Below are 9229 nucleotides of genomic sequence, written 5' to 3'. Positions count from 1 at the left end.
CCGGCCATGGTGCCTGGCCGCCGGTGACCCTGTTCCGGCCGGCCGTCCCCCCCAGGCCGATCCTAGCCGCCCATCGCGAGATCAATGGCCAGGATTAGAAGTTACCCCTTCGCGGGTAATTTTGCTAAAGAGTCCCTGGACTTTTCTAAGTCCTAGCCCACAGCCCAAAGCGTATTTCCCGAATGCGCAATCCCGTTTGGAAAGCGTAAACTCCACGGCTTAAGTCAAAAATACGTTTTCAGTATTTACAGAAATGCCATTTGAACTGTTTCGCTTATAAAATTGTCGTTTTAGCTCCGAATTGATCCATTCAAATCGCGTTAGCTTCGTAATTTCATAAGCTACATGTTGGAGCTACTGTTAGTCAAGTTTAGAACTTTTTAATTTCATGATTAGATTTAATTAAATATATGGCTATAGGAAAACCCGTTTAAATCATAACTTTCGCATTTTAGCTCCGTTTTTCGTGAACTTCGCGTTGACGTGATCGTAGCGAGACGTAGATTAGTTTTACAAACATTTTATCTTGATTTCAATACTGTTGGTGTACTGTTCTAATGATAGGAATGTTTGCTTTGCATGAATGCTTTTGGAATGTTGTATGTTGCCGTGTTGGTCGCGTTCAGACGGTGAGGAAAACGTTGGAGACCAAGAACTCTTCGACGACCAGCAGGACCAGCACGAGTTTGTGAACCAAGGCAAGTATAACATGGGCCTTCCTTGATGTCCTATTTCACTTTAATCAATTACTCATTTGCATGTGTCTAATTTTGATACCCGTAAGGACATCCTAGTGATTGTTTATCCGGTTCCTTGTCTCCTATGGGTTAAATGCATATGGGTAGATTGCTAGTGCTCTAACTGAACTTGATATACATGTCGATGAATGATACTATGGAACAAAGTGAGTAACATGACTTATAACAACTGTTCCATAGGGCGAAAGTGCAACTGACCTTTGTTCATGTTGCTCCCGGCCCTCCATAAGGACTTATCTGTCGGCAAAAGCTGGGACTGACAGTGCAACCGGGAGAGTCATATGGCTCTGACTTTAGCTCAGTAATAGGACCTTTCCTAGCTGGTTAGAGGTTACCTTTTTGGCGCAAATGGGGCTTGCCACTTTGGGTATAGGGCATGCCTCTGTTCCTATGAGTATAGCCGTGATGGATTTGTGCCATAGGAAAGGGGGGTCCCTACATCTGCCTGCCAAGGAAACCTAGCGGCCCTAACTTGTTAGGGAAACCTATGAAATGGCTTCATAGTGTACCCTGCCCGCTCACCTTGGTAGTGACATGGGAGTAATTAACCCGGGCATATGGGGATCACGACTCGCGGTGAATGTGCACCACCTCTGCAGAGGGTAACAAACTGTTATAACAGCCGTGCTCACGGTCACGAGCGGCCCAGAAAACTCACAGAATAACTGGTTAATTGTTGATGATCATTTAAAGTTGTTCAACGATGATATATGGTACACCTGACCCTGATATTTGTTCTTATGGGAATTAAATGGGAGCTTAAGCATAACTTGATAATACTTGAGAATAAAAGCTTGACCTATTAAAAATGCTAACTGCAGTAAACCAGAGTCTATCCTCTTTGAGCTTCATAACCCCATGTTAGCTTGCTAAGTACGGAATGTACTTACACTTGTTTATTTTCTTTACTTGGATAAAAATCCCGGATGGGTAACAGATGACAACGGGTATGAGGATTTCCCGGAGGATTATTAGGCTTGTGGTCAACCAGTTGACCTTCCCTGTGATGACGGCCACGAGAGTTTTATTATCTTTTTATTATTCCGCTGTGATGTATAAGACTAAGTTTTATTATAACTCTGATGTATGAGACACCGTGATGATACTATATATAATTTGTCAGCTTGTGTGTGTGATTGATTCCTGGGCACACACGAGTTTTGTGCATTCAATTTTATCCTTAAAATTGGGTGTGACATGCTTTATTATTAAGGGAACATAATATTTTTAATCAAATATTATGGCCGTGTATTGAGAGTTATTATTGAGCATACTTGTGCGTATAAAAATGGTCGAAATATTTGATGAAGAGGACTAGTTATGTGTCAGATGTTAGATTTTTATTTTGGCTATAATAACATGCTAAAAAAAACATGTGGACTATACTTATGGCTAATATTTTGTGAGGGCTCTTAGATAAACATGTTTGATATTTTATTATTACCCTTAAAATAAAATATAAATATGGCATATGGATGTGTTAACATCGTCCTAAGTTTTAGATAAAAGAGCAGATTTTTATTTTTTGCTACACAAGCAAACATGGGGCAAGTGTTGACACTCAAATTTGGACCGTGTTATAAGCTTATGTAAAGACCGATAGCTAAATTTGACTTATAAATTGATTTCGTGATCGTTTAGTTTGATTAATTTGGCTGTAGAATGATGTTGTTAAGATGAAGTGTTTGACCGATTGATTGGTTTATTATTAGGTAGTGATATTGATTAATTAGCATAATGGAGCTAGAGAAGAAATAAGAATGATTATGTGCATTCACGCGTTACACGAGCTTATGCTGAGTGAGACAAGCATGATATACTATTAAAGTCTTGTTTAGATATTCATGTATTCACCTCGATCTAGCATGTGTACTGGAGTGGTATGGTGTGAATGTAAACTAAATTCCACACTAAAACACTTCAGCACATATGGATTTAGTTATATACATGGGTATCAAACAAGTTCTAATTAGCGTAATGGACAAGCAAGAGAAGAAATAAGAATGATTATTTATATGTGCATACACGCGTTTCACGAGCTTCTGCTGAGTGAGACAAGCATGATAGCCTATACAGGTTTCTGTATGGGCAAGCCATGTTTGTTGTCCATTCTGTTTGTCCTCACCCGGGACTCCAAGAAATTGTTGTCAGAATTTCGCCGTGATCCATTGGATTAGAATACGCAGGCGTGTGTGCAGCACGTTAAAATTAAAGGAAGCACGTTTGACTGCTTGCACCAGCTTGAGTCCGACTTGATTACAGCTAATCTAGTCTGTTTCAGTGCTGAGATATTAGTACAATATGTATATACATACAAACAGTTAAATTAAAGGTGAGGCAAGTCTAGGATACGCATGCGCAGCTAGATTGCATGTACAGAGGAGAAGGAACCACAAGCATTCGTACTAAAGATTTTGTGTATATAATATTTTCCAATGGAAGACCCCACATGACCGCATCCATGGACTTGATTTAGAAAAAAATAAAATAAAATACTAGGCATATATTAAATTCCATAAAGCTCCTAGAATCGGCGCATTCTCATCGCCCCTGGTACTGTTCACTGCCACGTGCTCGCCTGGAATTGGCGCAAGGAGAACGCTTCAACCGCTGTTCCGTTTACTGTTCGTCGATCAGCCGTCTCCACGTGCCTCGTGCGTGTGCCCGCCTGCATTTGCTCTCTCAGGGTTCATTCAGGCCCGCACGTCTACAGCCTTTGTTAGACAAAAAAAAATAAGAGTAACTGGCAGCGCCTCAAAGCCTCCGCGTCGTCTTCTTTCACTCCCCCAAAGCCCCGAAGAAAATCCGCGCCTCGCCGCCTCCGCCTCTCCTCTCGATCCTACTCTTCCTCTCCCCCGGCAACCGCGTGCCCGGATGCCGCGCCCAGCCACCTCGCCATCGCCACCTCCACGTGTTCCATCCGCGCCGGCGCCGGATCCCGCACGCCTGCCACCGCTCTGCCTCCACAGCGCGCGCAGATGGTGCCCCCGTGTGCCTCGCCATCGGCCGCTGCTGTAATCCGTGGCCCCGTTGCTACGCATCAGGTCGCCCTCTCTATCTTCCTCCCCTAGACGGAGCAGCAGTCGGCTCCACATCCAGCCTCCTCGCCTTCTCCAACCAAGGTACTCTCCCCCTCTCTCTAATTTGGTTCGGCCTGTCTCTGATTGCTCCTACTGGGTGGACAGCGCATTCGAGGTGATAGCCATCCACTGCAGCACCTGGACGTCCCCAATGAGGTGTTTGGAGGAAAAAGAAATCGAGGGCGCCACTGTCACGGCCGTGACGTCCGATTGCAGCCTGGCCTGGTCACGGAGGGCGATATCCTCCACGTTATTAGCGACTATTCTGGTGAACAACTACAACACGATGTTTTCTATTCCTTTACATGAGTGCTACTTCAAACCACGTATCTACATGTGAAATCTGCTGGCTCCTAATGCGGGTGGGCAGACAGAGGAAACTTTTGGCAGCCTTCCTCACACGCCATCAATGGGTTTTCTAAAATTTAGGCCATGTCAATTTGCTATTTTCTGGGACATGGACTGGCCAACCTTTGTTTATGTTGTTGTATTATCTATCTTCTTGCAGAAATAAAATTTAACCAACATGTTTTTCCTGAAAAAAAATTTGGTCTGCTTGTGTGTTCTGAACTTTCATTTTGATGATGGTTCATATCTGCATGTTTGATTCAGTTTTCAATGCATTTCAGGGGTTGTCAGTGTTGGTGACGATATTTTGAGTTCTGATGGCAATCCATGGCCTAGTGCCTCCATGCTACAAGCTTAATTAGAGCCCACAGATTGAGGATTTGTCAGCAGAAATTTAGACATCAACAGTCTCCACGGTACATGCTTAATCTAAAGCCCACATATTAAAGATTTGACAGCGCAAATTTCCATATTCACATACATTGCGGACATGACCTAGCATCTCTTTTCCCAATTAATTCCTACTTGCATAGCACATAGTTATCTCCAATATTTTAGCAAATAATGGTTTCATCTGATTTCCTAGGTTGTGTCCATTGATTTTTTGCTTATGTACAACTCATCCATATGGTATGCAAGCCATCTTGCTACCAGTTACCTGCTCGGTCCATTGCTTCATGGTCTCACTTTGCCTGTTTAAAATCTCTGCAAAATATATTTTTGTGCTGGCACCTGTTGTTCAGCAAATTTGCGCGTCAAACTCTTGCAATTTTGATTTTGTGCCTTCCAGCTTACCTCTATTGGATAGTTGGTATTCGATGAACAACAGTTCGGTAAGTAACATTTTCCTGTTGTCTATGTTGTAATTGTCGATCATGCATTTCTTAAGTCTTTAACATAGGTTGCCATTTTTTGTGGTTACGCTCTTGGTTTATCTGATCCAAATGATTATTCAGTAAAAGGAAGACTTTTCCTTTTTTCTGTTTTGATGCACCTGAGATAGCTACATATCTGGCCTGTAGTAGTCTGAGATAACTTATGTAGTTTTGTATTACCAAAGTACTCAGCAGAAAGATAGTTCTGTGTTGGACAATTGTACATCATTTTTCCAAGGAAGGGTGTGGCCTCAAATGGCATCTACAATATTGCTGCCAAGCCAAACGCTACTTGCATCATGCATCGTCATGCCTTCCTATGGTACTACATTTACCTGCACTTTATATTCATTTTCTGTTCTGAGCAAATATAATTTATCTCATAACACCTTATGATACATTTTAATTAGAATTAGTTACTATGAGTTCTGTCATGGATCTAGCTGTGGAACAGAACAGGTTATCAACCATGTATTTTTTTGGGCATGGAGCAAGGCTGCATGACCCTTTTTTTTGTCCAACTAATATAAAAGAAATTTTAAAAACACATAGTGGTTTGGTTTCTCATTCACTAATCTAGTAATTATGGTGCTTCCTGCTTTGTGCCTCATTAGGACGAAATCAGACATGGATATTGACTAGCTGTACACGCTCATTTTAGGAATTGATTAGATGCAATTTAATGTAATAACATTAGTGACTGACCTGTGGAATCCAATCCTTGAGAAAAGGTACAGTTTGTGTGCTATGACCAGTTCAGAGTTATCATTGACTCATTCTTTCTCTTTTATGAAACCGTTCTTACAACGCTAACCTTTTTTTCCTTGAATAGTGAATGAAATTTCTGCAGACTAACCTCATTAACAAGGTACTCAATTTTGCACGAGAGGATACAAGTCATTGTCAGATGGGACCTGGAACTAATGGCTTACTAGGTCACTTGATGAAGAATAGACACGGTCTTATATGATGTTTTTGCCAACACTCAGTCCAAGAGTAACCACATTTCCTGTAATCTTCATCTAAATTATACAATGGACTAATGTCTCTGTAGTTTATTTATGTTTAATTTAGTGTTCTGCATTGCAAATTTTATTTTCTACTGTTTTGTACGCCACCCTATTGTATCGCTGGGACTATATAAATATAGTCAATTATTCATAATGGTTGTGTAAAGCATAGATGAATTAGTCTTATCACATATATATGTAGTCAAGTGCTTAATCGGTCTTGCATGCACATTTGAACAGCCTGCTAGCTTCCGCTTGCTGCCATTAGCGCGAAGCCAAAACGGGCGCGGCGAAGCGCGCCCACCGTCCTAGTATATATCAAGACGGCTATATATTTGGCGTGGTGAGTAGTTAGCGTGTGCGGATAGAATTGCATTAAGAAGGTAAGAACTTAATTCGCGTCATGAACGGTTCGTTTCGCTGAGAAGCTAGACTGAAAATTATAGTAATGTTCGCTAATTTATTGTGAGAGAAAAATACTGTACCATGATTGATAAGTTCAAGTGAATAGGGCCGACTGTAACATTGCCAATCTGATACAAACTGCATGTTCGCTGGTTGGTTTCTGGGCTGATAAGACTGGCTGGTGCTAGTTTGTTGTGAGAGAAAAACATTGTATCATGGCTGATAAGTCCTGGCTGAAACCAACAAACGAATAAGCTGAAAAAAGATTAGTTGCCCTAATATTAAAAATGCAAAATTCTTAGCACTCATTTTTTTGTCCACCTCCCCTAACAGCAAGTATATTACTATATATTAGTTGTCTCATACTCTGTTATATACAGTGCCATATAAGCTTTTTGTTGATGTGAAGAAAAAAGAGAGAAGAGAGAGAAAGAGGTCGTTGTTTCGTGAAACATCTGCCTCCATAAGTCTAGGTGTGCAGCACGTTATTAAATTTGAAGGTGTGAGGCAAGTCTAGGATACACATGCGCAGCTATGTATACAATGGATTTTCAGGTATGGATCCTTCACTCGTGCGTGCGCTGCAAGCTGCACCTGATGAAACGACGGCATCGGTTCTGTAATTTATTTTTTTATTAATATCGAAATATCTCCACGTGACATACGATATAACCTCCCTAATCTTCACTTACTCGATTTAAACACCACCTAGACAATAAAGTAAACAGTAAGAGAATAGTGACCAAACAGTGAATAACACAGTTGACACAGATAAACAGTGTTGAATAGTGAGTGGACAGTGTATATATATACCAGTATCTGTGTGCGGTAGTAAACAGTGCAGAGGCGCTCTCAAGGAGTATATAGGCCCTGTTTAGATCCTACCCAAAAATAAAAAATTTTCAAGATTCCCCGTCACATCAAATCTTGCGGCATATGCATGGAGCATTAAATGTAGGTAAAAAGAATAACTAATTGCACAGTTTACCTGTAATTGGCGAGACGAATCTTTTAAGCCTAAATAGTCCATAATTAGATAATTTTTGTTAAATACAAACGAAAGTGCTACAGTAGCCAAAAGCCAAAAATTTTCGGAACTAAACGCGCCCATATATTGACCTTATCTTGGAAATCAAGTATTTTTCTAAATCAAGTGGTTGTGGCCATGCGGGGTCTTCCATTGGAAATATTATTTCCTTTTCGTGGCACCGTCGCACAAAATCTTGAGAACGTATGCTTGTGGTTGCTTCTCCTCTTTCCTTTGTTTCTTTGACTGATGCCGTCGTTTCATCAGGTGCAACTTGCAGCGCACGCACGAGTGAAGGATCCATACCTGAAAATCCGTTGTATACATAGCTGCGCATGCGTATCCTAGATTTGCCTCACATCTTCAAATTTAATAACGTGCTGCACACCTAGACTTATGGAGGCAGTTGTTTCGCGAAACAATAACCTCTTTTATATCTCATCTCTCTTTTCTCCACGTCAACAAAAATTTTATATGGCACTGTATATGACAGAGTATGAGACAACTAACATGTAGTAATATACTTGCTGTTAGGGGAGGTGGACGAAAAAATAGGTGGTGAGAATTTTGCATTTTTAATATTACGTATGGAGTATAGATAGGGCAACTGATATTTTTCAGCTTATTTGCTTATTGGTTTTAGCCAGAGCTTATCAGTCATGATACATTGTTTTTCTCTCATAACAAATTAGCACCAGCTGGTGTTATCAGCCCAGAAACCAACTAGCGAACAGACAATTTGTATCAGATTAGCAAGGTTACAGTCGGCCCTGTTCGCTTGAACTTATCAATTATGGCACAGTATTTTTCTCTCAAAATAAAGTAGCAAACATTACTTTAATTTTCAATCTAGCTTTTCAGCGAAACGAACAGGGTCATGACGCGAATTAAGCTCTTACCTTCTTAATGCAATTCTATCCGCACACGCTAACTACTCACCACGCCAAATATATAGCCAAGCGTCATCGAATTTTAAACCATCCAATCAGCTAGCCGTCTACCTAGTATTTTATTTTATTTTTTTCTAAATCAAGTCCATGGATGCGGTCATGTGGGGTCTTCCATTGGAAAATATTATATACACAAAATCTTTAGTACGTATGCTTGTGGTTGCTTCTCCTCTATACATGCAATCTAGCTGCGCATGCGTGTCCTAGACTTGCCTCACCTTTAATTTAACTGTTTGTATGTATATACATATTGTACTAATATCTCAGCACTGAAACAGACTAGATTAGCTGTAATCAAGTCGGACTCAAGCTGGTGCAAGCAGTCAAACGTGCTTCCTTTAATTTTAACGTGCTGCACACACGCCTGCGTATTCTAATCCAATGGATCACGGCGAAATTCTGACAACAATTTCTGGGAGTCCCTGGTGAGGACAAACAGAATGGACAACAAACATGGCTTGCCCATACAGAAACCTGTATAGGCTATCATGCTTGTCCCACTCAGAAGCTCGTGAAACGCGTGTATGCACATATAAATAATCATTCTTATTTCTTCTCTTGCTTGTCTATTATGCTAATTAGAACTTGTTTGATACCCGTGTATACAACTAAATCCATGTGTGTTGAAGTGCTTTAGTGTGGAATTTAGTTTACATTCACACCATACCACTCCAGTACACATGCTAGATCGAGGTGAATACATGAATATCTAAACAAGACTTTAAGGGTGCGTTTGCGAGGGTGTACCTGGGCAGCCAGGCTGTACCTGGGCAGCC

The 9229-nt window shown here is 40.9% G+C and overlaps 1 long non-coding RNA gene across 1 annotated transcript; it reads left to right on the top strand.

Moving 5' to 3' along the window:
* Positions 1-3562: 3562 nt before the first annotated feature.
* Positions 3563-6188, top strand: LOC136473918 (uncharacterized). The gene is made up of 3 exons (XR_010762807.1): positions 3563-3880; positions 3944-4106; positions 4468-6188. It is a non-coding gene; the product is annotated as an uncharacterized lncRNA (long non-coding RNA).
* The last annotated feature ends 3041 nt before the right edge of the window (positions 6189-9229 follow it).

The sequence above is a fragment of the Miscanthus floridulus genome, chromosome 1 (genome assembly GCF_019320115.1).
Source record: "Miscanthus floridulus cultivar M001 chromosome 1, ASM1932011v1, whole genome shotgun sequence".
NCBI lineage: Eukaryota > Viridiplantae > Streptophyta > Magnoliopsida > Poales > Poaceae > Miscanthus > Miscanthus floridulus.
The sequence above is the reverse complement of the archived record's forward strand: the minus strand, read 5'-3'. Positions and strand labels throughout refer to the sequence as shown.